At 57.6% G+C, this 27444-nt stretch overlaps 1 protein-coding gene across 2 annotated transcripts in view; it reads left to right on the top strand.

Annotated features, from left to right (window-relative positions):
* Sbk1 (SH3 domain binding kinase 1) overlaps window positions 1-27444 on the top strand; it is a 51322-nt gene that overhangs the window by 12099 nt on the left and 11779 nt on the right. Inside the window, exon 1 of one of the 2 annotated variants that reach the window (XM_005323779.3) lies at window positions 15956-16094. The exons of the other annotated variant lie outside the window; for it this stretch is intronic. The gene's annotated coding sequence lies outside the window, so the exon portion shown is untranslated. Of the gene's footprint in view, window positions 1-15955; window positions 16095-27444 lie in introns of those variants that run through there. 2 annotated transcript variants of the gene reach the window in all.

The raw sequence follows: 27444 nt of genomic DNA, 5'->3' as shown, positions 1-27444 counted from the left end.
AAGTCCATTGCTTTGCTAGCAAAGGAGAAACCCAGGAGACTCCTGTCCCAGAGGCTGGTGGTCTCCATCGGCAGGAGTAGGGGTCTTTTAAAGAGGAGATCCAAAGGCTCCAATCCACGTGTGCTCTGCTGGGAGCTGAATTCACTTGTTAGTTTGGGAGACAGTCATTTCTGAGGTCATCTGGTGCCGTCCCCAAAGTCTGGATGACTTTCTTCCAATGGCGGGTGTGTACCGAGGGAAGATAATTCTGCCCAGGAGGGGGAAGAAAGGTGATCCTGTTTTCCCTGAGATTAGGAACGGCCCCGCCCTTCTTATTTTTCTATTTTGAGGCAGGGTCTTGCTATGCCGCTGAGGGTCTTACTAAGTTGCCCAGCTGACTTTGAACTTGGGAGCCTCCTGCCTCAGCCTCCCCCGTTGCTGGGTGCGCAACCATGCCCAGCTAAATTAGGTTTTTTGCTCTCTTCTTTTTGCCATGGAGTTATGTTTCGGGGAGATCCACCTCTTCATTAGACGTACGTATGGTTTGCAAATATTTTCTCTCCTTCTGTAAGTGACCTTTGAGCTCTGTTGATGGTTTCCTTTGCTGCAGAGAAGGTTTTAGTTTAACCAAGTTTTGCTTCTGTTTTCTAATTCCAGTACTGGGAGCCAAACCCAGGACCTCACTCATGCTGTAAGGGCTCTGCCACTGACTTAAGTCTCCCGCCCTTTCTATTTTATTTTGAGACGGGCTCTCACTAAACTGCCCAGGCTGGCCTCAAACTTGCCATCTTCCTACCTCAGTCTCCCGAGTAGCTGGAACCAACAGGCACGGGCCCCTGCGCCCCGAGTTCTATTTCTGGTTTTGTTACTTGTTTTTAGTGTTCTTGTCTGTGCAAGAGCTTGACTCAGATTTGCCAAAACTCGGAAGCAAACACAATGTCCTTCAATAGGTATCTCCACGTAATGGAATATTATTGAGCAATCAAAGAAATGAGCCATCGGGCCGCAAAATGCCACAGAGGAGCTCTAAGTGCATATTGCTAAGTGAAAGAAAGCCAGTCTGAAAAGCACTGTGCGACTCTAACATTATGACATTGTGGAAAAGCCAAACCCATAAAGACAGAAAAGATCAATTCGCCAAGGACTTGAGGGGAGCGAGGGAGGTAGTGCACCCTGAATTTTTGGATGGTGATGTCATTCTTTTTTTTTTTTTCCCAGTACCAGGGATTGAACCCAAGAGTTCTTAACCACTGAGCCACATGCCCAGCCCTTTTTATTATTATTATTATTTTTTTTTTTTACTTTGAGACAGAGTCTCGCTAAGTTGCTGAGGCTGGCTTTGAACTTGCGATTCTCCAGCTTCAGCCTCCAGAGCCGCTGGGATGACAGGCGTGCGTCACCGCACACACACGGCCGAGATACTATTCTGTAGGATGCCATCAAGGTGAATCCATGACCTTATGCATTGTCAAGTCCCATACGAACTTGAATTGATGACAGTGCATCACTGTTGGTTCGTTGACGGTAACAGGTGTACCACGCTAATGCAAGATGTTAATAATAGGAACTGTGGGGGAAGGACTATGTGACGAAGCTGAAGAATCTCTTGGTAGGTTCCACCACTCTCTGCTCAGTTGTTCTGTGAACTTGAAACTTCACTAAAAAAGAATGTCAATTACCAAAAGGGAAAGAAATCGAAGGATTCCACTCAGAGCTATAAATAATGTTTCCGCCAGATGTAAATATTACGCATCTGGCCAATATTAGAAAACCACTGTATTGTGGGGTGGGAGACAGGAAGTGGAAGTGGGTGGTTGGTGGAGGGGAAGTAAAGAAGCTAAATTCTCATATCCCAAAGCCGGAAGTTGACAGGTACCCCTCACAACTGGCCGGGAGCAATGTAAATATGTTCTGGAGAAAACATGGAGGTAGAAAGTACGGACGATCAGTTAAAGGAGTTGGAATGATTAGAAGTGGGGAATGGCCAAAGCTTGGTGGCAAATGCCTGTCATCCCAGCGGCTCTGGAGGCTGAGGCAGGAGGATCTCAAGTTCAAAGCCAGCCTCAGCAATGTAGTGAGGCTGGCTTTGAATTTGAGTAACTCAGTGAGACCCTGTCTGTAAATAAATTATTTTTTAAAAAAGGGCTAGGGATGTGGCTTAGTAGTTAATCCCCCTGAGTTCAATCCCCAGTGCAAAAAAAAAAAAAAAAAAAAGTCGGAGAAAGGCCAGGTGTGGTGGTGCACACCTGTAAACCCAGATTCTCAGGAGGCTGAGACAGGAAGATCCTAAGTTCGAGTCCAGCCTGGGCAAATTCCTAGACTCTGTCTCAGAATAAAAAGGGCTAGGATGTGGCTCAGTGGCAGAGCACTTGCCTGGCACTGCAGAGCCCTGGGTCAATCCTCAGCAAGGCGTGGGCAGGTGAGGGTGGGCAGAGGACCCAAGAAATGGGAAGAGAGGTGGGTCAAGGAGGAGACCCCAGGGCTCAGGGCGGTGGTTCTGGGAAGGGAACAGGGTGGTGACTCCAGGAGAAAACAAAGTCCCTGCACCGGTGTGCAGTGGGGTCGGCCTACAAGAACCCCTCCCCCCCCAGGATTTGGGAAGAAGCCAGGGGCTGGGAGGAGTCAGTCGGGCTTGGGCTGATGGAGGGAGAGGGTGGAGGAGAATCTGGTCCATTTGTTTTCCTACTGGAGCCAGAGCCAAAGCTGGAGGAGAGAGGAGGTGGGGAAAGGTTGCGCAGAGGGGGGTCTGCAGACCCTCACTGGCAGCCCCCAGGGCAGGTGAGACGTGCAGAGCCCCCGGCCCCTCCAAGGTCCCCAGGAGAGTTATTTACAGGAGGAGGAGAATCTGGGAGGCAGATTCAGAGAGAGACCAGGAAAAAGCAGGCGCAGGCAGAGTGGGGCTCCCTGTGCCCCTGAACGAGCAGGGAAGCCACCAGCCGGGCGTGGTGGGGCTCGCTCAGGGCAGGCAGAGAGTGGGCGTGTCCCCGACGGCAGTTCCAGCGAGGAGGCGGAGCCCAGGCAGGACAGGGTGGACACGGGTGGCCGGGGAGGGTAGTAAGAAGGTAACCTCGGAGTGGACTGGCAGCCTCTGTGAGCTCGGTCCCAGGGCAAGCGATGGGGAGGACAGAGGGATAGAACAGAGACCACCGAGATGGGGACGTCAGAGGGGTGGGCGATGACGAGGTCAGGGGTTTGAGCTTGGGAATGGTGGGCCAAGGAGTGGAGAGGTTGAAAGGGGACGCCAGGGCACACCCGAGATCTCCCCTGCCTTCCCCCTGAGCTCTGTACCCGACAAATCTGAAGCTGCAGGGAGGGGACACGGAGTTTTCTGCCCTGGCGTGGAGATGGCCATGTGCCACAGTTTGAGAACCACAGACCCAGGTTCTGATAGAGAATAAGAAGAACAGGGGGGACAAGAAAGGCCCTGGGGATGGCACAGATGAAGACCTTGAACCAGTAAAAGGGCCTTGGATGGACCCTCTGGGTAGGGGCTGCAGCTCCTGCAGGGGCTGTCGAGAGTAGAAGCTGGAAATGTGGATAATGATGGGGGACAGGACAGTGAAAGGGTCTTGTCCCACCACGGTCCCTTGGTCTGCCCTGCACTGTGGCAGATCGGCCACTAGAGGGAGCGCTGCGCTCACACAAGCGGCCACTGGCACAGCACGGAGCCGGTTCTGCGGCCTCCGCCTCCTTCTCTGACAACTTTTGTGTTCCAAGTTCGGATTTTGCAGCCTTATACCCTGGGATCGAACCCCAGGCCCGCTATTTCCGGGTCATGTGGACTTGGCCAGGTTACCCAAAGCCCTCTAGCGCTTCATCCGCCATAAATGGCAACAGCAGCCAGGCATGGTGGCTGCAGCCTTGTAATCCCAGAGGCTTGGGAGGCTGAGGCAGGAGGATCTCCAGTTCAAAGTCAGCCTCAGCAACTTAGCAAAACTCTAAGCAACTCCGCGAAACCTTATGTCTAAATAAAAGCATTAAAAAAGGGCTGAAGATGTGGCTCAATGGGCCCCTGGATTTTATCTCTCCCACCACCCCTACCCAAAAATGGGGGCGGGGGGGCCATGGCGCTGTCTCCTGCTTCTCTCCAGTCCCTCTGCCCAGTCTTGTCCATGGAGACAGATGGAGCTTCATTTCTTGGGTGAGGAAAGCAGAGAGGGATGTGGCCTCCAGGGCAGGGAAAGCCAGGAGCAGCTTGCTCAGTCCTCCTGGTCCTCCTGCCTGGGAGCAGACCCCACCCTGCTTCTTCCTAGACACAGGCTAAGCCACCTTCCCCCACCACATTCCCTCCCTGCTGCCCAAGGGGTCACTGGCTGCCCTTGCCTGGCAACCACGCCAAGCATGGAGAAATGTCACTGCCCCACCCAACCTCCTAGCAATTCTAACTGGTCCTCACGGGGCTCCTGCCCAGCCTGGCCAGGAGCGGGGCTATCAGGTCCGACCCCGAGTGGCCTCTCTGTTCCCAGGTTTTGCAGCAGGCAGGAATCAAAGACCTGGACATGAAGGTCTCCTCACCCCCTGGGTTGCCCAGAAGGGTGACTTTTTAAAATGATTTGCTGATATCTAAAAATCAGGGCATGGAATTCTAAGATCCAGATTTCTGCCTTCTCTGGAAAAATCAGAAGCTCTGGGAATCTGAATCCATATTCCCGTGTACAGCAGAGGACCCCCTTGGGCCAGGACTCTCCAGATGACCACCATCCCTGCCCTAGCTCTGCCCCTGTACCACCCTGGCCCCTGTGGACATCTCAGCCTGTGACCTTGTGTAGGGACCGCCAAAGCAGATCCACGGAGGCATCCCCACGTTGCAGCCGCTGGGCCAGGGCAGGCAGGAGTGCAGATGAGGAGAGGGCACCCCAGGAGGGGCAAGGGATCCGGGGAGCCAGACTGGGACAGAGCACCATGTCCTCCATAGTCCAGGTGCCCAGCGCAGAGTCCTTGGGAGGTGACCTGACTCTCCCATCCTCCAACCCCGGCCTCCTGCCGCTGTGCACCTGCCATCACATCCGGGTGACTAAGCCTTCCTCTCTGGGTCTGACTGCTTCTCCCCCCTCCACTCCTGCTGCCCTGGTCCGAGTCGCTCTCTTCTCTCATCATTCTGGGGCAGTCGCCTCCTCTGTGTTCCCGGCCTCGCTCCACAGTCTCCTCTCCCCACCACAGCCAGGGGGCGCCCGTTAAGCCTGACACAGGCCATCCCGCCTCTGCTCAGGACCTCAAAGTCAAAGACCTCAGGGTGTCCCTAAAGGAGCTGTCACCACCACCATCTCCCACGCTCCTCCAGCCACACGGGCATCTTCATGTTTCCAGGACATCCCGACACACTCTGGCCTCAGGGCCTCTGCACCGGCTGTTGCCTCCATCTGCCTCCCCCTATCTGCGAGGCTCCCTCCCTCACCTCCTTCAAGTCTCGGCTCAAGTGTCCCCATCTCCATGAGGACATCCCTGCCTCTACTCCCTTCTCGGCTTTATTTCCTCTTTCACGCTAATCCCTCGAAGCACAGTTGTTTACTTATTTACCCTGTTTGTCGCCTTGAGGCCCCGGGAGGGCAGAGATTTGCCTCTGTTTGGCTCACTGCAAAGTGTTCGGCTGCACCCGATAAATGTCGAGGGGCTCTGGGGGTAGAGCATGTGTGAGGCCCTGGGTGCCATCCCAGCACCACCACAGAGAAATAAATAGCTGGTAACTGAATGAAAGAATAATCCAATATCTATAATGAGGACAGGGGCTGTACCGAGCTCAGGGTGGCTGCCGGGGTCCAGCAGGGTCAGCTTGGTGGGCCTTTGGCCAGCACAGTGGCGTGGGGTTTCATGCTCTCTGGTTGGCGTCTGGAAATTCTTTCTTTCTTGGTTTGGGGGACTGAACCCAGCATGTGCCACTGAGCTACACCCCAGTCCTTTTTATTTATTTTTGTTTGGAGGCAAGATCTTGCTGAGTGGCTGAGGCTGACCTCGAACTTGCCATCCTCCAGCCTCAACCTCCCGAGCTGCTGCGGAGGTGACAAGTGTGCACCACCCCCACCTGGCTCCGTGTCTTGAGATCCTTAAATCAGTTCATCTTTGAATTTGTAAGGGACGCGGGATTTGTACCGGGGACCACGGAGCCTGCGCAGTCAGCCCCACCCCCACCCCCACCCCCACCGCTTCTGGGCTGTCACCGCCCTGCTGGGGGCCTGGGTGGGGTGGGTGAGTGCTGGGTGTTCAGCCAGGTGGCCCAGGCCCCTGTGAGGGTTTGCACCTGCTCTGCTAGAGTTTCCGTGCCCAAGGGAGGGTGACATTAAATAGGCCACCATGACAGACGGGGAACCACCCTCAGGAGAAAAGAAGGGGCTTTTTTTTTTTCCTTCCTTCTGCTTTCTGAACAAGGGACAGCACCTTTTCATTCTGGAGGCCCTTGGTTCTGTAAGTGACCCTGGTGGCAAGGGCTGGCACCTCGCAGGTGCTGAGTGCTGTGTCCTGAGGACCCGCCGTTGTTATTTGGGGCTCCACAATTAGAACCAGGCCAACCAAGAGAAAGTCCTCAGGCTCCTGGGACAGCTGGTGGCCTTCAAGGTGACTGGCGCCAGGCCTGGGAGAGAATGTTCCCTGCCCACCCCAGGGCTCCACGTCCCGGGTCCGAGCTGCAGGCTGGGATGGAGCCCCTTCCCGCTTCCCTGGGTCTCAGCTGTCACCTCTGTGAATGGGAGGGGAACCTGCGGGTCCCTGTCCCCTGGCAACAGTAGGGGTGGGTATCTTTGCAAACTGAACCTGAGAGGGGTTCAAGGGCTGCCGAGGTCCCCGGCAAGTCACAAGATCGTCACTGTTGCTCCGAAGGGTCCCAAGGTGGGGACTCTAATTCTACCCTCCTGCCCCGAAGCATTCAAAGGGGATCTAGCTTTAACCCTCTGGGGGCCGTGTCTCCAGGGACTCACTGGTGACTTCAGACCCAGGTGTCAAAACCACACACAGCTGGTGAGGGCTCCAGGCCCTGACAGGAACTTAAAAAGAGACCCCGGGGTAGCTGCAGTCCTTGGTAGTGGCCTCTGTGGCCTGAGACCCCAGTGGTGGCCACGGACCCCCAACGATGGCCTCAGACAAACCCTGGTGACACCAGGGAGCTGCAGGGCGTCTCGTCTCCCCCCCTCCCTCCTGGCTAAGCCCCCCCCCCTCCCCAGCCACTAGAATGCAAGCCATTCTCGGGATCCACTTAATTAGCCAAGCTCATTAACTCCCACAGGCCTCTCCGCCCCTCCCCTCCTAATTAACTCACTTAATTAGGGCTTGCAGGCCGGCGCCACCCAGCCCCCTCCACCCTCCACCCCTGCCTGCCTCCTCCAGCCCCTGCTAGGCTGAGCCTCCACCAGCCTGGGAAGGAGCGGGGTGAGGCCGGAGCCCTCCGCACCCCGGGCCTCCACTGTCCTTCCTCCCAGGACACCAGCAGCAGCCCACAGCTGGAACGGAAATGGGGACAGGGAGGTGGAAGGGGAGAGAGAGGACATGGGATCCGATGGAATCAGGGCTGAGGAGGACAGGAGGCAACGGGGCCGGGCATGGGCCCTGAGGTCCCCGGCCTGACCCGGGTCAAGTCCCGTGGACGCAGGAGCTTTACAGACGGCTCCACCTCCTGAGTCTCTGATCTAAGGTGGCAGCGCCACACCAAGGGGTCCTTGCGAGGTCTGAGGCAGCCAGGCCCAGATCTATGCTTGTTAAGTAAGTGGACACTTGAACAGAGGCTCCCAGGGGCGAGGGGCTGGGGGAGGGACAGACTGGGCTGGAGGCTGCAGCCTGGATAGGGCCCTTGGTCTGAGGAGGGTAGGGCATAAGTGACAAGAAGGACCCAGGACGGAGTCCCATTCCACTCCAGGGGTGGAAGACACACCGGCCTTGTTAGTGCAGGGCCTCGGCTGTCTGTGCCTCGGTTTCCTCATCTGGCGGAAGGCCCTCTCCTGGTGAAGGCCTGGTGCATCCTAGATGTCTACTCAGCCTGGAGACCCATATCTGAGAAGTGACTCGAAAAACATTGGAAGAGAGGTGCTCAGCAGCCCATCATCTCCCCTGGGACCCAGGCAAAGAAAGTAGGCTGCACAGGCAGCAGGCAGGATGCGGGTTTGCCATCAGGCAGAACTTACCAGGGTTGAGGAGTGCAAGATCACAAGGGCAGGAAGGAGAAAGAGTACGTTCACATTGCAGGGACTGGGCTCTGGGGAGAGAGGACCTTCAGCCCATCGTAGAGGAAGAGGTGAGCGGGGCCTGAGCACTGGTCGGGCCTTGGCCTATGATGCTCCTGCTCACCCTTCAGATCTCTGTGCGGCTTGGTCTGGCCTGACCTGGGAGCCTGCATGGGGTCACTGCGTGCCACCACCTCTTCCAGGAAGCCCTGGCCTTCATCTCTCTTTGGAACCCTGGTCAAGGTCAATTTTATATTTACTGGCTTGATGAGGGTGGGGTCTCCTCCCCCACACTCAGCTGGAAGCTCCTGCAGGCCAGGACTGGGCTGTTTCGCCCACCGTCACCCCAGCACCTTCGTATCCTGGGTGCCTCTGAATGCAGAGATTCTTGGAGCTTCGAGGGAAAGGGGTCCCAGAGGCAGCCCCAGCAGCTATCCAGCCTCCTGAGCCCTGACCAGACCCAGCTCCACCCTTAGGGACAGAGGCTGGACTCCAAAGACTCCAATCTCTTCCTGGCCAGGCTCAGCTTCCTCTGAAAACCCACTTACACAATCTGAGACTCTAAGAAAATATATTATGAGGAAACAGTGAGTACACAGGGCAGAGGAGCCCTGTAAGTTCAACTCCTGCATTTTTAAGTGCTTTAGAAACCCACATTTACACTCAGTGCAGGGAGCTTGGGGTGGTAAGCAACAGAGACCCAAGTGTCTCACTTAAACACAAAAAGGAATCAATTGGGTCAGAGAAATAAAAAGTCTTCAGGTATGGCTAGATCAAGGGGCTCCAAGCACTGACGGGCTTGTGCCTGTCTCCATCTCTCTGCTCTGCCATCTGCTGCGTTGGCGTCATTTTGGAGGGTCTCCTGCTGGTGGAAGCCCAGGCCTACACCCTGCCACAGTTCAGTGCAATGGAGAGAGAGCCCATCCTATCCGCCCGACCCCGGGGCACAGACCCATCGCAGAAACTACTGCTCTGGCTAGGGGGTGTTATCCACTGATGGGTGGGAGTGGGGTCACAACCCTTAGGAGTACAGAGGGGTGTGACAGGGAGTGTAAATTCCCAAAGGAAAACAGGGCTCTGGACTCAGAGCCAGCAGGGAACTAGCTGAATAAGGGGTCTGCGCCACCAGGTCGCCACAGGCGTCGTGGCAGGTCTAGGGCACCGTTCCCAGCCCCAGCGTTTGAGGCAGACCCACCCTCCCCAACATCCTGGCCCCCTTCCCAAATTCCACTCGCCAGCAACCTTGTCTCCAGAGCCTTCGGGCTTCAGCCTGCCCTGCCCACTTCACCCTGCCCCGCCCACTTCTGCCTGCCCCGCCCACTTCTGCCTGCTCCGCCCACTTCTGCCTGCCCTGCCCACTTCTGCCTGCCCCGCCCACTTCTGCCTGCCCCGCTCACTTTTGCCTGCTCTGCCCACTTCTGCCGGCCCCGCCCACTTCTGCCTGCTCCGCCCACTTCTGCCTGCTCCGCCCACTTCCTCAGCGCCCCGCCCCCGCCCCGCCCAGCAGCCCCACCCAGCCCCTGCCCTCCGTTGGGGTAACTGGGAGGGTGGTCAGAACTGTCTCTCAGAGTTCTGCAGCACACAGGTGACCTGCTTGTGTTTTCCCCCCCCAGTGCAGAAATGCCTGATGACACACCCCCACTTGTCACTCATTTCCTGTCCCCTCCCTGGGATCACCTACCAAACAAACGACGCGCTCTTGACTCCTGGTCTCAGGGTCTCTTTCCGAGAAACTCAAACTAGGACGGGATCAGAGCCAGACCCCGAGGGAGGGACGTCTGCAGCCCTCAGGGGGGACTTTGGTGACCCATCCCCATGGAAAGATCTGGGACTGAACCAGCAACAAGAACCCTCCCCCCCCACCCTCCTGGCCAGGAGAGCTCCTCAAATCCCAGCGGCTCCCGAAGCTGAGGCAGGAGGGTCGCGCGTTCAAAGCCAACCTCAGCAAAAGCTAGGTGCTAAGCAACTCGTCGAGACCCTGTCTCTGAGTAAAATATTTTAAAAGGGTTGGGGTATGGCTTGGTGGTTAAGCACCCCTGGATTTAATGCCTGGTACCAAAAAAACTCTGGGGTCCAGGACAATTGTGGTCAGGGTCAAGATCTATCAGATCTCATTCCACGACTTCCCTGGAGAAAGAGCCGGACTCGCCAGCTCTAAGGAGCATGGAGACGCAGGACCACCATGAGCAGGAGGTCAGGGTGAGGCAGACTGGGGTGGCCAACCCTACCCCATCCCCAGTGCTTCTCAGAGTGTGGTCGGTGACGTCATCTTGGACCTGGCTTTAGAAAACAGAGTCACATCCTGGGAAAGCTCTTTCTTCTCTTTTCATTCCTTGTTAAGATCCCAGTTAAGACTGGGGATGTAGCTCCTTGGTAGAGCGCTTGCCTAGCATGTGAGGCCCTGGGTTCCATCCCCAGCGCTGCAAAAATGTAAGGAAGAAGGCGAAGGAAAAGGAAAAGAAGAAGAAAGAAGCCCTGCATGGTGACACACACCTGTAATCTCAGTGACTCTGGAGGCTGAGGCAGGAGGACGGAAAGTTGGAGGCCAGCTTCGTCAACTTAGACTCTCTCTCAAAATAAAAAAGGCTAGGGATATAACTCCTTGACAGAGTACTTGCCTAGCATGTGTGAGGTTCTGGATTCCATCCCCAGTACAAATAAAAAAAGAAAGAAAAGAAAAAGAAAGAAGATTCCATTTTAAAATACTCCCACTGAATAATTTTTAATTGTTTGGGGGGAAAAAAAGTGAAGGAAATTAAAGAAAAGTGTAAACCCGTGCACAGCCACTGCTAGAATCAATGTTAACATTTTATCCTATTCGCGTCAGATATTTTTACTAAAAAAAGACAAAACATGACAGAGAAAGATGAATTCCCATCACACCCCCTCCCATCCCATTTCCTGGATTCCGTCCCCAGAAACAGCCGCTGTCATGGCTCTGGAGAGATTCTTCTCCTCCCCGTAGGACTTGGCACACCTTCAGTGCAGGGAGCAGAATTCCCAACTGAAAGCTGCTTCAAGTTCAGCCCAGCAGGTCGGTGACACCAAAGAGAAGCAGGTCTTTTGCTCTTCCTGCCATCACAGTGGCAGCCAGCTGGCCACCCACGGTCCCCGAGTTGTATTTCCACGTGGGGTGGGGGTGGGGGGCTCAGTGGCAGTGTCTCTGGAACAGTGTGCCTCTCGCTTCAGAATGTATCCTCCAGAAAGAGACTGGAAGACGGGGGCCCCCTCCAGCTTCTGCACATCCCGCCTGCCCAGCTGTCACTCCCCGATCCCCTCCCTCCGGTTCTGGTGAACTTCCCGGCTTTGCTTATCAGCCATGACTACCTTCTGGAGGCCCCAGATGCTCCTGTGCCTGTCAACTGCTTCCAAACTATGGCCCCAAATATCACCCTATCTGTCATCTTCAACCTGATCAGCTCTCGGACCTCCTCAGTCGGCAGTGCCACCAAGGTCCATCAGGCTGTGTGAGCTGGTCACCAGTACCAATGTCCTAGGCATACTGGTGGCCATTCCGGGGGGCAGGGGTTCTGCCTGGACAAGACCGCTGTCCTGCAGATGACCAGGGGCCTCGCCTCTATCATGCCTGGTAATTTACAGGGAGCAGTCGCTGACTACGCGGGAGCATATAGATGTGGCATCACTGTAAAGGGCTGTGGGCCCTGGGCAGAGGAAATCTAAATGGAGATGGTCTCTGATTTCTAACCTGTGTTCTACAGGGCTGTGGAAATCATGGCCAAGTTTTACCTTTGCTTTCTGCTATCCAAATTATGCCTATCAAGACCCCTGGGGGGTCTTGCTGGGGAAAAAGCTTGGGTCTGGCGAGATGGTTTATCCCTAGGTGTCAGTGACCAAGACCCACAGCCTCCTAAACTGCTGCGTTCGTTGTTCCTCTCTCCAGCTATGTCGTATGGCTCAGTCCTCTGAGAAGCAGGCCAAGGTGGGGTCAGCAATTTGTTGGAGAAAATGCTCGGGAGGAGATCGAAGAGCGGGAGCGAGAGGGGGGCTGGGAGAAGCCGCAGGCTGCACCAGATCCAGCCCTTAGGGGAGAGAGAGAGACTCTGGCTGCAGTGCAGAGAATGTGTTGACAATGCCAAGGGGCGACCTTGATCCAAGGTCGCCCATTAGAGGGCTTCTGTGCCTCTAAGGAACAGGTGTGCTGTTGTTCCTTGGCTGGGACCAGTCCATGGGAAGCAAACTGGAGCCTCTTTTGGGAGCCAGAGATGGGTTTCACAGTTGCCTTGCTTGGTTGAATACTTTCCCTGACGCCAGAGGTCTGAGTGGCACAAGTTCATGGCTGCCATCTTCCTCCCCTTGTGCTACAGGGCAGTTTCTTTTTTTTTTTTTTTATTGTTGGTCAGGGCAGTTTCTTGACCCCCTCCTTCTTTCCTTCCTTGCTGGGATTGAACCCAGGGCTTCGCGCATGCATGCCTATGCTCTACCCCTGAGCTGCGCCCAGCCCTCGCCATGTGCCTCTCTGAAGAGTTTCTAAGAGGAGACTTTGAAGACTTAGAGGAGATACTACCGCCTCCTCTCCCGGCTGCTGCAGTTATCTGGGGGCCTAACCAGGGACTCAATCCTTCCCCTTCCACTGTCCATTTCAAATGATCCACACTCACCTCCTAAAATTTCTACCATGTTCCAGTCTCAGCTCTCATCTTGGCCAGGTGTGACCCCTTCGGACCTCAGGGACCCAATCTGTGGGTTATCATAATCCATGCACCGTTGGAGCCACACAGGTGTCTGTGGGCTTCCACTCTATAAAACAGCCCGCCCTTCCTCTGCAGGGACAGCGACTCCCCTTCTCCTTGCCCATTGGCCCCAGGACACTAAAGCCCTAAGTTTCCCAGCAGCAGCCGTAGCTTAAATTTGGTGGGACCCCCGCCGTGTCTCTGGGCTCAAGAGTCCCTCTCAGCTCCGACGTGGGAGAGGACAGGATCTTATTTCCCACAATGCGTCTTGGCCAACTTTTCCTAATTGCTTTGTGGGTAATCACAGCCCCCCACTGAGGAATCAAGGAAGGCTTCTGCAGAAGGGGGCCTCAACCCGGCCAGCCCTCAGGAACTGGGTTAGCGTTCTGCTATTGTCAGACACCTGGCAAAATCAACTTAGGAAGAGGAAAGGTTGATTTCGGCTCACCACGTTGGAGGCTTCCGTCCAGGTTTCGTTGGTCTCATGGCTTTGGGGCCTGTGGTGAAGCAGTCCACCGTGGCAGGAGCATGTGGCAGAGCAATGCTCCTTCACCACATGGACAGGAATGAAAAGAAGAGAGGAAAGACTCATGTCCCCCAAGCCCCATTCAAAGACACTCCTCCAGTGGCCTAAAATCTCTCACTACGTCCCTCCGAAAAAGTTTCCACCACCTTCCCATGGCACCAATCTTAGAACCAAGCCTCTGATGGCTTTAGGGGGATGTTTTAGATCCCAACAAGTAATAACCATGGCGGGGAGTGTGTCGAGGCCTGATTCGACCCGTTTCCTTTCTAGGCCTCAGTTTTCTCATCCGATAAAAAGGAAAGTCCTCGATAAGCTCTAATGTCCTGGGACTTGGTTGTTAGACCCAGGAGGACATTCTTTCCCACTTCTTCCCTCTCCAGCCCCCCTCTACTGTGTTCCCAATAACTCAAACACCTTCATTAGTTTGGGGGCACTGTGCCTTCCTTGGACAGCATTAGAATCAAGAGGGTAGAACTTGACCTTGGTAGTTCAAGAAGAGGGAGGGGAGGAACAGCAGCCACAGAGGAATTGGTTGGCAGGATAATTTGTTTGGAAAACAAAGAAGAGGGGGCTGGGGATGTGGCTCAAGCCGTAGCGCGCTCGCCTGGCATGTAAGTAGAGATGGGAGAAAGACAAGTTAGACACTGAGCAATATTCTCAACAGGAGAGGTTGCCAACCAACGACCTGTAGATCAGATGTGCCGCCAAAGCGTGTTTCATTTGGTCCAGTCAATATTTCTGAACTTGGGGAACGCACTGCAAACATGGAAAAGCTGGAAGATTTTATGTTAGGATATGGATTTTCTGCTTTTCTTGAAACACCATCTGGCCACAGGAGCCTGGGGTCCCTCCAGTTTGTAACATTTCCACTACTCCCTAGCCTTTTGCCTGACCTCAGTAACTTTTTGCAGTTTTGGAATGGAACCCAGGGCCTCCTGCATGCTAAACGCTGTTCTGCCGCTGAGCTATATCCCCAGCCCCTATTCAGTCATTTATGTGACCTATGGTACTTGAGCTCTTCATCCCTGGATTTCAAAGTTCTAGAAACAGTCAGATGGTAGGACTGAGAAAAACGCCTAATCACAGAAGAAATAGGGGAGGTGCCTGGGGCATTGGGGGGCTTTCTCATAAAGCAGAGTGTGCTGCAAGGACGAGAGGGAGAGAGACTAGGGCCTGGAAAGATGTGCTGTCCCCATCTCATCTCTGTCCTCATCCGCCCCACTTCCATTCAGGCCACCAATTTCCGGTTATCATACAAAGCTCCTTCACAGCCGGGTGGCTTTACACATGCTGCACCTCTATCTCTGCCAGGAATCCCCTTTCTTCCCTTCTGTCCAAGCCCCGTTCACCCCCACTGCGTTCCTTGACTAGTCACCTCCCGTTTACAGCAAGGGTCACAGATGCCACCCGAGTGGTCCACAGCCCAAGACCCCAGTTTAAGACCTCATCCCTGAGCCGATTGTTCTCTGGGGTCTCGCTCGAAATCGGATGGATAGATGGATGATGAATGGATGGATGGCTAGATAGATGGGCCGACAGGCAGAGGGACAGAGGGACGATGGAGTGAATGCATATCGAATAGGAGAACTCGGATTTGTTTTCCCTTCTTGAAACAGACCCAGGCTCCGCCCCACAAGCACTGACTGGGACAGTCTGGGGCAGCGTGGTCCCTCGGGGGCCAGGCAGCTGGACCAGGTGACCCTCTGAGACTCCCCCGAGTCCTCTGTAACCTCGTTCTCGCCCCCCCGTGGGCTCTGACCTAGAAAAGGCGGGGGTGGGAGGAGGGGGAAGGAGCCCGCGGGCGCTAGGACCCGGCGCGGCCGGAAGGCGGGTGGGGGCGCCGCGCCGCGCCGCGCCCCGCGCGCGGGGAGACTCTACGCCCCGCAGCGCGCGGCGGGCGGGCGGGAGCGCGCGCGCGCCAAGCGGGGCGGACAAAGGGGCGGGCGGCGGCGCGCGAGCCGGAGGGCGGAGCCGCGGGCCGGGCGGGCAGGTGCGCGCCGGCGGGAGGGCGGAGCCGCGATGCCGCGATGGAGCGCAGCCCGGGCGGGCACCGGCGCTGGGGCCCGAGCGCCAGGCGGAGCGCGAGCCGGATCCGCAGCCGGAGCCCGGGCCAGGCCGGGGTTCGGGACCGCAGGGCCGGGCTGCTCGTAGCGGCGGCGACGGAGCCCCCCAGCGGCTGAGGGGCGTCCTCCCAGCGCCCGCCGGTGGCCGGGACCCTGCAGCCCCGCAGCCGCGGAGCGCGGGGATCCCCCCGGCATCCAGCGTCCAGCGAGCCCCGGGCAGCGGAGGCCCCCGAGCCAACACCGAGCGGCTTCCCGCGGGGGACAGCGGAGCCAGCTTTCGGATTCCGAAGACAGAGCTCCCTGCGGCTCCGCGGAGACTCCCCCTCTTCGGTCTGGGCCCCCCAAGACCCAGAACGCAGAGCTCCCCGAACGGGATTGCTGGAACCCCTCCCGAGACCCCGGTCGCTGCAACTCCACACCTCAAGCCACCAAGACCCAGCTCGGAACTCCCCAGATCAGGGATCCTAAGCCCCAGCCCCGGCACACGGAAACCCCAGGTCTGGGAACCCTCACCAGCAAGAAGCCTCGGGGACCCCCCTCGAACCTCCGGGACTCGGGCGACCGAGCCCCTGACGGCACCCTTCGGATCCCAGCCCGTGACTGTGGCGCCCTGAGCCCCCGGGGCCGGGCTGATCGAGACCGAGACGGCGCCCAGGCCCCCTGCCGCGGCGTCCCCGCGGCCCCAGCCCAGGTAAGCCGGGCCCAGGTGCGGGGCGGCAGGTGAGTGGCCCCCGGGGTCCCTGCATCCCTGCAGGTGGGGAAGCGAGTATTGTGAGCGCGCTCCCCCTCCCCAGCGTCGCCATGGAGCCGAGGCTGAAGGACGTCTCTTTGTGTCTCGCTTGGAGGAGCCGCCCCCTCCTCCTCTCCCTTCCCCCACCCCACACCCTAACCCTGAGGTTTGGGCGCTGCTCCAGGGCCCCAGGAGGGGGTGATGAGGGAGCCCCCTGTGCGTGGAGAGGAGAGCAGAAGGTGCAGAGGCTCCTCAAAATCTGAGCCCGGAGCGCTGGACCCTAGGTCCTCGGAGTATATACACCCCTCCCCCATGGCCAGCCTCAGTTCTCAAGTAGAGTCCCCTGGGAAAATATGGGGGTGTCCACAGGTGAGGGGCCTGCAGCATGTGGCTCTGGGCGCTGACGGTGGCTTTGGGTGGTGTCTTTGTCTGAGAGCAGGGAAGGGGTGTGTTTGAGAGAAGGAGCGGGGATCCCTTGTTTCCTCTGTCTCCACTGCCCACCACTCAGGCCACAATGGGGATCTTCACCCAGACCACTGCCCCGCAGGACAGGGAGGGGGCAAGCCCTCCCCAAAGTGAGGCGCGTGTCTCTGGGGAGGAGAGGTAGTCTAGATGAAGAAGCCCTTTCAGGACAGAGCACTTTTCTGTCCCCATGTGTCCCAGGGACAGTAAACCCAAGTTCCTCCTTTCTCCTGACCTCCAAAACACCCAGGGCCAAACCTAGGATTGGGTCAGTGTGTCCTGGACAGCCCAGAGGCCATTCCAGGTTCTTGCTTTAGATTTCCAGTCTGCAAAGCATCCACGGTCCCCGCCCTCAGTGTGGTCCTGAACCCCAGGCCCTGCAACTCCTGGGGAAGTGAGGTGTCCCCAGAGGTTGTACCCTGAAATTCTGAATGGGAGATCTTCAGCAGAGGCTGGCTGATGCCAGAGAACACTCTGGGCTGCTGGGATCCCCCAGTCTCCTCGCTGGGAGCCCTCTGCAGGCAGGCATTGGCTCCAAACCCAGTCGATAGGTGAGCACACTGAGTGTCAGGATGCAGGACCCTGGGTACCAGGGCCCCCCAGTAGCTCCTTTGTTTATTGATTCATTTGGACCTTTAGCAGGTGTGTGTGCACTGAGTCGGGCCCTTTGTCAGGTCTCCTGAGCTCTCCTGAGCTGTTCCTCTTCTTGATCAGACCCCCCAAGCTGTTGTCGGCTTGCCCCAGCCACATTTAGTTGGACCGTTAAGGTGGCCCTGGTCATTGCCAGCTGATCAGTTCCTGACCCCAAACCTAAGGCACCTGACCCCCAGCTTCTGCAGAATTGGAGACCCTGAGCCTGAGCCGCTGTTGCCTCTTCTCCCCCTTCACCACACCAGGTCCCTGCCTCCCCACCCCACACACCTGCTGCTGGCATGGCCCCGGGGGTAAAGGTGAGACCCCGGAGGAGGGGAGGACAGGGACTGCTTCAGGCCCAACTTCTTGTAGCCCCTCCTGAAAGTTCAAGGACAGCTGAGGGGACAGCTGAGGCAGCCACCCTCAGCACAGGCTGGGGACTGGCAGCTGCCCTAAAGACTGTGTGACCTTGGGCAGGCATGTGGCATTTCCCAGAGAGGGTGACAGAGGGCAAGCCACTCTCTCTGCAGCCAGCATGGCAGCTGTAGATAGGAGTTGGATCGTGAGAAGCGTCCAGGTGTGTCCTGAGCATCCGGGAAGGAGTTCACATGCCCCGGCAGGTTGGGACCACACACTCACAGGAAGGGAGTGGACCCAGAGTGGAGAGTGGAGTCATTGACCAGGGGGAGACATTAGGCCAGAGGAGGACTGTGTCTAATCTGCAGTGACCCCCCACTGAGTCCAGGCCTCTGCAGTCTGGCCCTAAACCACCTCACTCCCCAGCCTGCTCTCTCCTGGCCCATCTGCTCCGGGTTTTCTAATCATCTTCCGCTGTCCCATGCTGCCCACGCCCGCCCCCGGGCCTAGAGCCCCACTCTAGAATGGCCTGGGAGCAGCTTCTGCCTCCACCTCCCCTTTTGACCTGACCTGGCCTGGCGCATCCTGTAGAGATGAATGTGAATGGTTGGTGGCTTGGAGACCGTGGCGTGTGTCTGCGTGCGCTATGGAAGTTCCTCAGCACATCTGGGCTGTGACCTCCGGGGGACAGGGCTGTCTGGTCCCCATCACATTGGCCTTGTCAAACCCAGAGTCCAGCATATGACCCAGCACGTGTTGTCACATACAGCTTAAGAACGGGGCGGGGTGGTGGCCCAGTGGCAGAGCGCTTGCCTAGCATGTGGGAGCCCTGGGTTCTATCTTCAGCACCACGTAGAAATAAATAAAATAAAGGTCCACTGACAACTAAAAATATATATATATATATATACAGCTTATGGAAGCGTTTTGTCGATCTGGTGTATTTACATGTTTACAGTTGCTGTTGGTGCAAAAAAAAACCAATTGGAAGGTCTCATATTCAAATACTGATTCAGGTCCTCTGGAAGAATCAGGTGAGGTGGCAGCCCTATGCCGGAACTGAGGAATGGCCACCTTGTTTGGACAGGACACATGCCTCTGCAGCTTGCCCTAGGACCCCCCTGGCCTGTTCGCTCATTGATGTGACCTCCTGGCCACTGCTACTGGCGTCCAGGGCTGAAGGCCCAGGGAAGAGGCTAGAAAAATGTTTGCTCAGCAGGGGACCTTCTGTGTGTCTCTGCACGTGTGTGTTCCCGGCCTCCCCTGCGCAGGCCGGAAGATGCAGAGAGCAGTGTCCATCCGGGGTCTTTAGGGCTCAGAGGTGAAGTGGGCATGAGCCTGGACACTCTGGTCCCATCTCGGTCACACACTGCCACCCTGTGCTAGAGGCATCCGGTCATCTAAACCTGTTGTTACTCTGCCACTTGCCCAGGAGCAAAAGTCCAAGGTTCTAGACCCAGGACCTGCCAAGGATTCTCAGAGGAAGGCTTCCTGTCAGGCCTCAGTTTACCCATCGGTCCAGAGAACATTGGGCTGAAGTTTCCCTGCCTGTAAGCCTCCTCCTTGCTCTCACTTTGTAAGACTGAGGTCTGGGTTTCAGTCAGGCAGAAGGGTGCGTGGATGCAGCAGTCACTCAGAAACCCAACATGCCCTAAACGTTAATGAAGCTGATGGGTGTTGCCAAGTAGATGGGCCAGGGGCCAGCACTGGGCCCCAGCCACTGGGCATGGCCCTGGAAGGAAGTGTGCCATCTTTCTGGACACAGGTCTACAGCAGCCTGAGGTCAAAGTAGATGGCAGAGCACCGTGGTTGAGAGCACGGACTCTGGACTCTGCCTAGCTTTGTACCTCATTTGGTTGCTGTGTGACCTTCAGCAAGTCACTTAACCTCTCTGGGCCTCAGTTTACTTATGTATAAGACAGGGATAATACTAACCATATGGGGTCATCTGGGGGATTAAGTGAATGCAATCATGAAAAGGGCCTAGTACAGGGTCTGCCCTAGAAAATGTGCCCAGGAACTGTTGGCAGTTTTTCAAAGGGGCATTGGTGAGAGGGTGGGTAAGCCTTGGTGGTTATGCTTCCCTGGGCTGGTCCCAGGAAGTGAAAGGCTGTTGGTGCTGTCCCAAGACAGGACAGGCGTCTTTGGAAGGTAGTAATTTGTACTGCTCCAAGGTGCACAGGGTAGGGTGGGCTCAGGGCTGAGGGTCCGGGGGCTCTCTGAACCTTGCCTTGGAGCTCAGCCTGAGGAGCAGGGTTCTGGGTAAGGCTCTCTGCACCCCGGCCTCTGCTGTCCAGCCAACGCCTGCGGGTGGTCGGTGACTGCCGGAGGCCTCTGCCCCAGGCCGGTGGCTCAGGGCCAGAGCCAGGACCAGCACCTCCTGCAGGCCCCGGGCATCCCTCGCCGGCTCCATCTGGGTCTCAGGAAATGGCAGCAGCTGGACCTGGAAGCCACCTCTCCTGCCCACCCCCCCCCCGCGCTCCATCCACACCATGGCTTGGCCACATCTGAGAGAGGACTCTCCAGACCCCTCTCAGCCCCGCCTGGGGACCATGTCACCCTGGGGCTGGAAGGAGGCAGTGAAGAGTTTACCCCCGCCAAGTGCACCCGGCGGCCAGGCACCGGGCGTCATCTTCTCGTTTGGCCCCAGGCGCTGCACTCCTAGCCCCGAGCAGGACTCTGAGCCCAGCTCTGCCACTCCAATCCAAGCCAGGCACCGTGAGGCACGCCTATAATCCCAGCAGCTTGGGAGGCTGAGGCAGGAGGATCATGAGTTCAAAGCCAGCCTCAGCAAATTAGTGAGGCCCTAAGCAACTCAGTGAGACCCTGTCTCTGAATGAAACACAAAATCAGGCTGAGGATATGTCTCAGTGGCCTAGTGTCTCTGAGTTCAATCCCTTGTGCCTCCCCCCACCCCCCCCACCCCCCCCCCAAAAAAAGCAATCCAGACCCAGCTGTGTGGCTTTGGGCAAGGTACCTAACCTCTCTGTGCCTCATACCCCTGTCTATAAAATAGGGGCGATACTAGTACCTGCCTGTAGGGCCATCATGAGGCTTAAGTGAATGAATATTTGTAAAGGGCTGTGAATGGCACCTAGTGTCTCCTGAAGTTCTGCTCTTAGTCCTCAGAAGCCCTGGGCAGAAAGGGAGCACCAGCCCCACCTTTAGAGGCTCCAGGCGAGGGAATGGGGCTGTGTTCAAGTCCCTGTGTCTGCAGTTCAGGGGAGAGTCCCCACCACTCCTACACAGGCCACAAAGCACGGCCATGAGAAGGACCCAGGGGGCCTGGCCTGGGCTGGGCCACGGTCCTGACCTATTGCCGGGCAGGGAAGGGTCTCCGCTCTCGCTGGATCCTGAGGAGGCTCTGAGTGCGAGGTTCGAGGCCCAGGTGGGTGTGGTGTGTCAGCCTCCACCAGTCAGGGGTGGCCCATGGCTGGCTTCAGGAAGGGCTTGCTCAGGCCTGGGATTCAGCGTGCATCTCACCGAGTGCAAACCAGGTCTGTGTCGTGGTCTCCAGAGCCCTACACGACACGGCCTCCCCCTCCCCCCTGCCCTCTGTGCTACCCCGTCGCCCCTGGCCACCCCTCGGCAGTCCTGCCCCTGAGCACGCCTGCGCAGCCCACCTCCCTGGCTCCCACCGGGAAAGCTCTCCAGCTGTGTGTCCAGGGGCGACAGGCTTCTCAGCGAGGCCCTGTGGCCACCCACTCATGGGGTCCTTCCCTTCCTGCCTGTATCTCCCTATAGAGTGTCTCCCCACTGACATTCATCCCTTACCTCCCCGTGGTCCTGGGGATTGAACCCAGGGGTGCTCTACCACGGAGCTTCGACACCAGCCTTTTTTATTGAGTCTGAGTCTCGCCCAGTTGCTGAGGCTGGCCTTGAACGGGAGACCCTCCTGCCTCAGCCTTCCAAGTTGCTGGGATGGCAGGCCTGTGCCACTGTGCCCAGCTCCTCCTCGTCTGCCACTAATCAGAACACAGGCTCCTTGAGGGCCCGGCTGTTCCTGTGGCTCCCTGCTGTCCTCCAGGTCCAAGAGCAGTGCCCGGCGGAGCGCTCCAAAGGCGCTCCACCAATACTTACTGAAGGACCTGGAGCCAGCGGATGCTCTCTGGGGCCCTTCCTCGCTGTGTGACCTGGGATGCTCACTGAATCTTTCCTTCTCTGGTCTCCAGGGATAAGAAATAGCTTCTCCTAAGTTTGTTGTAGGGTTTAAATGAGTCAAGATGCATAGGAAGCTCCCCTCCCCTAGTGGCTCAGGAGCACTGGCTGTTACTACCTGTGTCTGAACCTGCGTCCTCACTGTGCTCATAACTCACGAGGAAACGAGGCTCAGGGAGTAAGTGATTTGCCCCAAGCCTCATGACCCGGATGGTGGTGTCCCAGCCTGGGCCCCAGCCTGCTGGGCGACAGCACATCCGTCCACTCCTGTAGGAGCAGGGGAGGGGCCGAGCCTCCCAGGAGTCCCTGCTCACAGCCAAGACCCCTGCCTCGCCAGGCAGTGGTGAGGGACCCCAGCCCCCTGTGCCCTAGCCTGTCACCCCCCAAGGGCTGGGCTGCCCGCCTCCCCCAGGCAGTGAGGCTGGGAGACCCGGGCCCCACAGCCCCAGGGCTGCCTCTGCCCCAGGCCCTGGAGCTGGGAAGGATGAGGCCCAAGGCTCCCGCCTCCCCTGGGGCCAGAAGAGGTTCTGTAGCCTGTTCAGCTCTGGGTACCAGCTGCAGGCTGGCAGAGTCACAGACTATTAATAGCCACCAAGGCTGTGCCCCAGGGAAGGGGCAGACTGCGCGCCAGCTGGGAGGGGAGTGGAAGGAGAGGCTGAGGCTGGAGCCAGACCTGGAGCCTCACCCAGCACAGGGAACCCTGCGGGCCCTGGAGGAGGGGCAGAGAGGAGGAGCAGGCTCCCTCCCGCCAAGGTGACTGGGTCTTGGTACAGTCCCCACTCTGCCTCAGTTTCCTCATCTGGGAAATGGGAGAGGCGGGTCCACGGACCGTCGTTCCTTCCGGCTTGAGTGGGTTCAGGGTGAGGTTTAGGGAGTCTAGATGGCCTCTGTGGACAGGACAGAAAACCGGGCTCACCTGCAGCATCAGCCACAGAACCAGCTCCCCGGCCGCTCCAGGCATCTGCTCAGAACCAGACACCTGGGGACATGCTCCTTTTGTCCTGCGGCGGCCCACCAGGCTCACTGGGCATGGTCAGCTCCGTCTCACTGCGGGGCAAGCTGGGGCTTAGGCAGGTGGCACAGCCCGCCCAAGGTCACACTGCCAAGAAGGGACAGAGCACGGTTTCCACCTCAGTGGACGACAAGGAGGAGACCTGAGAACATCGGCTTCTTCCTTTGAAGCGGAACAGGGTGCGGGACAGGGTCTGTGCTGTGTCGAAGGACCATGGGGAAGCAGAGTCCCATTTAGAGTCTGGGGGCTCCCCGGGGCCCTGTCCTCTGCTGTTGTATATAGAAGGGGACACTGCTGCATGGGGACATTTCTCAGGGAACAGGGTCCTGAGCTTGTAAAGACCCCTGAAAGATAAGAACCACTAAATCAGCCCATTTCATAGGTTGGAAAATGGAAGAGCGATGGCCAGGGCTCCCAGGGGACCAGTGGCCGAGGCCCGAGCCTGGATAAGTACCTCCTAAGCCTCCTTCAGGGCCCAGAGGGCCTGGCTCTGGGTCCCCCTCTCCCTAGCAGTGACAGGAGAGTCCACGTGCGGACAGCTGTCTGAACTGCGGTAAACTAACGTGAGGGGCAGGGACATCTTTCAGGGAAAGTGTTAAAGTCAGGTGGCCCCGGAAACCTGGCTTGGGGACCCAGAGAAAGGACTTCCCCTCCCGAGCTCCACCTGGCCCACTGTGGGGACTTAGGCGGCCACTGGGCAGGTCACTGTCCTCTGGACCCTCTTGGAAACCTGGCTCTGTGCCTGGGTGCAAGAGCAAATACAACCTCTCCTGTCACTGTCCCCCGGTCGGTCTCCCTGCTCCCCAGCCACACCTGGCTCCTTTTACCCCCCCAGGCCCTAAGGACTGTCCCTCAGGAAGTGCCTTCCTGCAGCACTTCCCTTCACTCCCGAGATTCAGTTGCCCTGTGGCAGCCCTGGGGCCAGCAGCCAACGGTTCCAGGTGCTTGAGACCTGGTGGGACAAAGAGAAGTCACAGTGGACGCCTCGAGGCGGTGAATTGTGTCAAACATCTGCAAATGGTACATCTACCAGGGGAAAGAGCAGGGTGCGGGGTCGGAGGGCAGGAGGGCAGCCCTCGCTGGCAAGGTGTCCCCTGAGCGGGTCCTGGGGGAAGGAGCCAAGCCACATGCTGTCAGAGAAGAGCTTTCTAGGTGGAGGGACCGCCCCACGCAGGACTGGCCGGCTCGGGAACAGCAGGAAGACCCGAGTGCCAAGCACAGGGCCCAGGGGAGTCGGCCCGGGGCCAACAGGGGCATCGGGAGGACCTAATGGGGCGGGAGCCAGTGGAGGTGCTGAGCTGGCAGTGATGGGGTGCCCCCTGGCTGCTGTGACAAGGGCAGGCTCCGGGGGCAGGGGCAGCTGAGAGGCTGGTGGCTCTGACCAGTAGGAGTGAGGGGTGGTGACAGGGTGGGTGCCGCAGGGGCTGAGTGGCTTCGTGAACCCTCGCAAGCGAGAACCCTTCCCCTACGTCAAGGTAGCACTAACCACCTGGAACTGCCTGACCTCGGTGACAGTGACATGGAGACCCAGAGAGGGTGAAGGGGCTGGTGGCCGCCGCTGTGTTCCTCCAAAAAGCAGCCCTGCCCTACCTGGGGGTCAGGGGTGCGGGGCACAGCTCCCAGCAGGGGGTCAGGCACCTGCAGGTGTCCCAAACACACTTGCCCTTCAACTCACACCCCTGTTTCTAGAACTTACCTTAGACAGACTCCCGTGCACTCGGCAAAACGCCTGCGTGCAGGCCACTCATTGTGTGTAGTGAGTAGCAAAGCGTCGGGTGTGACCGGGTGTCTTTCAGTAAAGGTCTGGTTAACTAAATGGCACTGTGCCCAGACGTGGTTTTCCAGCCACCGTCCAGTTCTCCAGTCCCTCGCCTGCTCCTCATCCTCTAGGGCCTCTTACACTTGGAGGCTGGGCCTGCCCGGGCGCTGTCCACGCCTGTGGTGCTGAACGCAGTGGGGCGGGAGGGGGACCTGGGGCTGGGAACCAGAGACCAAGAGCTAAGAGGGGGAGTCGGAGCTCTGCTGCTCATGCACGGATTGATTGGGGGCGAGTGGCCTAACCCCCTCTGAGCCTCAGTGTCCTTGTCTGTAAAATGGGCTTGCAGTGAATATGAAACTGGCAACATAAACGGTGACATTCACGCTGTCATTTTAGAGACATCAGCCTAGAGGTTAAGCTGCTGGGTGTGAGTGATGGGCGCTGGGTGTGAACCTTGGCTCTGTGGCTCCCTGGACGGGATGATCTCAGTTAAGGGTGCCTCAGTTTCCTCATGTGTAATTTGGGGGTAATATGTCATGGGATGGTGTCAGGATGAGTTCATTTACCTGAGGCGCTGGGTACTCTACAGGGCTTCCCTGAGCGTTAGCTACCTCTCACTTTCCTCTCTCTGGCTGTCACCAACCGTCTCAGCCCTGCCAGCCTTTCTGTGCACAGTGGCCATTGCCACTCACAGCTGCTCCCATCTGTGCTGTGCAGGGGGCTGGACTGGGCTACCAGAGGGGACAGGGCCTTGCCCTGTGGCGCCCTGGCTTCTCGCTCAGCCCTACCACTGACTTTCTAAGTGACTGTGAGCAAAGCATGTTCCCTCTGGCCCTCAGTCTCTGCACCTGTGAAATGGACCCAGCGGTCCTTCCTGCCACCCGTGGAGAAATAATTATGTGCCCGCAGGGTCACATTCCGAAAAGCCAAGATGTAAAAGGTTGCCACTTCCCAAACACTCATGGAATGATTCAGCCCGCGTTTGTCCCATCCTGGCCCAGGGCTGGGAATGGCTGGCTGATGGCGGCAGGGGCTCACCCTCCAGGAGCTCCTGGGCCTCTTGCTGGACTGTACGGACACTTTTCTGGACTCTTTAGGTGGGGGGTTCTCAAACTAACTCCAACAGGCTTCATTAAGCCAAAAAGGAAATAGACTGATTCATGAAAGAAATGTTCAGGGGTGTGACTGGCTCAAAGTCACCAGGAGTCCCTGCATCTTCCATCTCCTCGTGTCTCTTTGCTGCCTCGGGGTCAGGCAGACTCACCCGCTCATGGTGGTAGACCGTCCCCAGCAGCTGTGCCCTCCAGCTGTACAGCTCAGGGCGAGAGGGCACCTCTGTGCTGAGACCTGTAGCCAAAGTCCTAGCACTTGACCCTGGTGGGTCACCTTGGGTCACACGTCCATCTCTGGCAGACATGGATCTCTGGTTTGGCGAGGCCTAGGTCAGCCCCATGCCTGAAGCCAGAGTGGAGACGACCCTCCTGAACCACACGGGCAGAGGGAGGGCCGTCCAAAGAAAGGGGGGCTCTGGCTGAGCGGAAGGAGACAGACCGTGCTCCCTCAAGAAATCACTGAAGGGGCACCGTGGTGCACTCCTGTCATCCCAGCTGCTCCGGAGGCTGAGGCGGGAGGATTGCGAGTTCAAAGCCAGCCTCAGCAAAAGGGAGAAGCGCTAAGCAACTCACAGAGACCCTGTCTCTAAATAAAATGCAAAATAGGGCTGGGATGTGGCTCAGGGGTCAAGTGCCCCCAAAGAAAAGAAACCATTGGATATGCGTGTCGAGGCCAGGACTGGGCCAGATCTGCCCTTAAGACAAGTTATTTGACGAGCAGGATCGGAGCCAGGAACCTGGAGGCAGGTGAGAGAGGAGGACGGAGGTGTAGAGCGCGCAGGCTGAGGACGCAGCTCCTGCCGCTCGCAGTACAGGGACCAACAGGGATGCAGGCGGGATCACGGGCTCCTTGGTGCCGACTCCACCAGCACGCGGCTGCTTCTTCAGGACCTTTTGATAATGATACTAACCAGAGAAGGGAGGCCACCCACCCGGGACAAGGGTCCAGCCCAGGCATCCTCCCCACCTGGCCCCTGTTGGGGTGCCCTCAGCACCTGCCCATTCCAGGCCCCTAGGGAAGGGGACCTGGGCATGGAACAGGGGATCGTAGGATCCTAGTGTGAGAATCAGCAGGACCTGGCTGCATCACTGGGTCCAGCCAACCCCCCCACCGAGTCCCCAGCAGATGGGCTCCCAGCCTCTGCTTCTCCACCCCCGTGATGGGTAACGCACATCCTTCCTGTAGCGTCTTATTTTGAGTCACTCTGCCCGGGTCTGCCTTCAGGAGCCTCACAGGACACGGAGCGTGACAGCCTGGGATCAGCAGCCTGAGTTCAGATCACAGCTCTGCTAACTACAAACTCTTGGGCAAACTGCTTAGCCCCTCTGTGCCTCAGTAGCGGTCCTAGGCCACTTAGGGCCACTGCAAAGTACCACAGACGGGGTAACGAATCATGAGCAGCAGTTTCTGTCTCACAAGGCTGGAGGCTCAGAAGTCCAAGGTCAAGGGCTGGCGTCTGACAAGGGCCTTCTTGCCGAGCCATCCCATGGTGGAAGGCAGCAGGACAAGAGAGAGAGGCCAAGTGGGGGCTGGACTCAGCGCTCATAAGGAACCCATCCCCATAGTAATGGCATGAGCCCCTTCATGAGGACACAGCCATTGTGTCCTAACCAGTTCTTGCGATCCCACCCCTTAATTAAATGTCAACATGGATTCTAAAGGGGACACTGAAGCCACAGCAGAACCAGAGAGAGCAACAGCCAGCTTCTACCTCCCAGGACAGTGATCATGAAGTGACGTGGCCCAGCGTGGTGAGCACGGCACCCGGCACATGGTAAACGCTCAGTAAATATGTGGCCAGTGTTATTCTCCCACAA

The sequence above is a fragment of the Ictidomys tridecemlineatus genome, chromosome 10 (assembly GCF_052094955.1).
Source record: "Ictidomys tridecemlineatus isolate mIctTri1 chromosome 10, mIctTri1.hap1, whole genome shotgun sequence".
Classification (NCBI taxonomy): domain Eukaryota; kingdom Metazoa; phylum Chordata; class Mammalia; order Rodentia; family Sciuridae; genus Ictidomys; species Ictidomys tridecemlineatus.
Note: the sequence above shows the minus strand (reverse complement) of the source record. Positions and strands in the feature narration are given on the sequence as shown.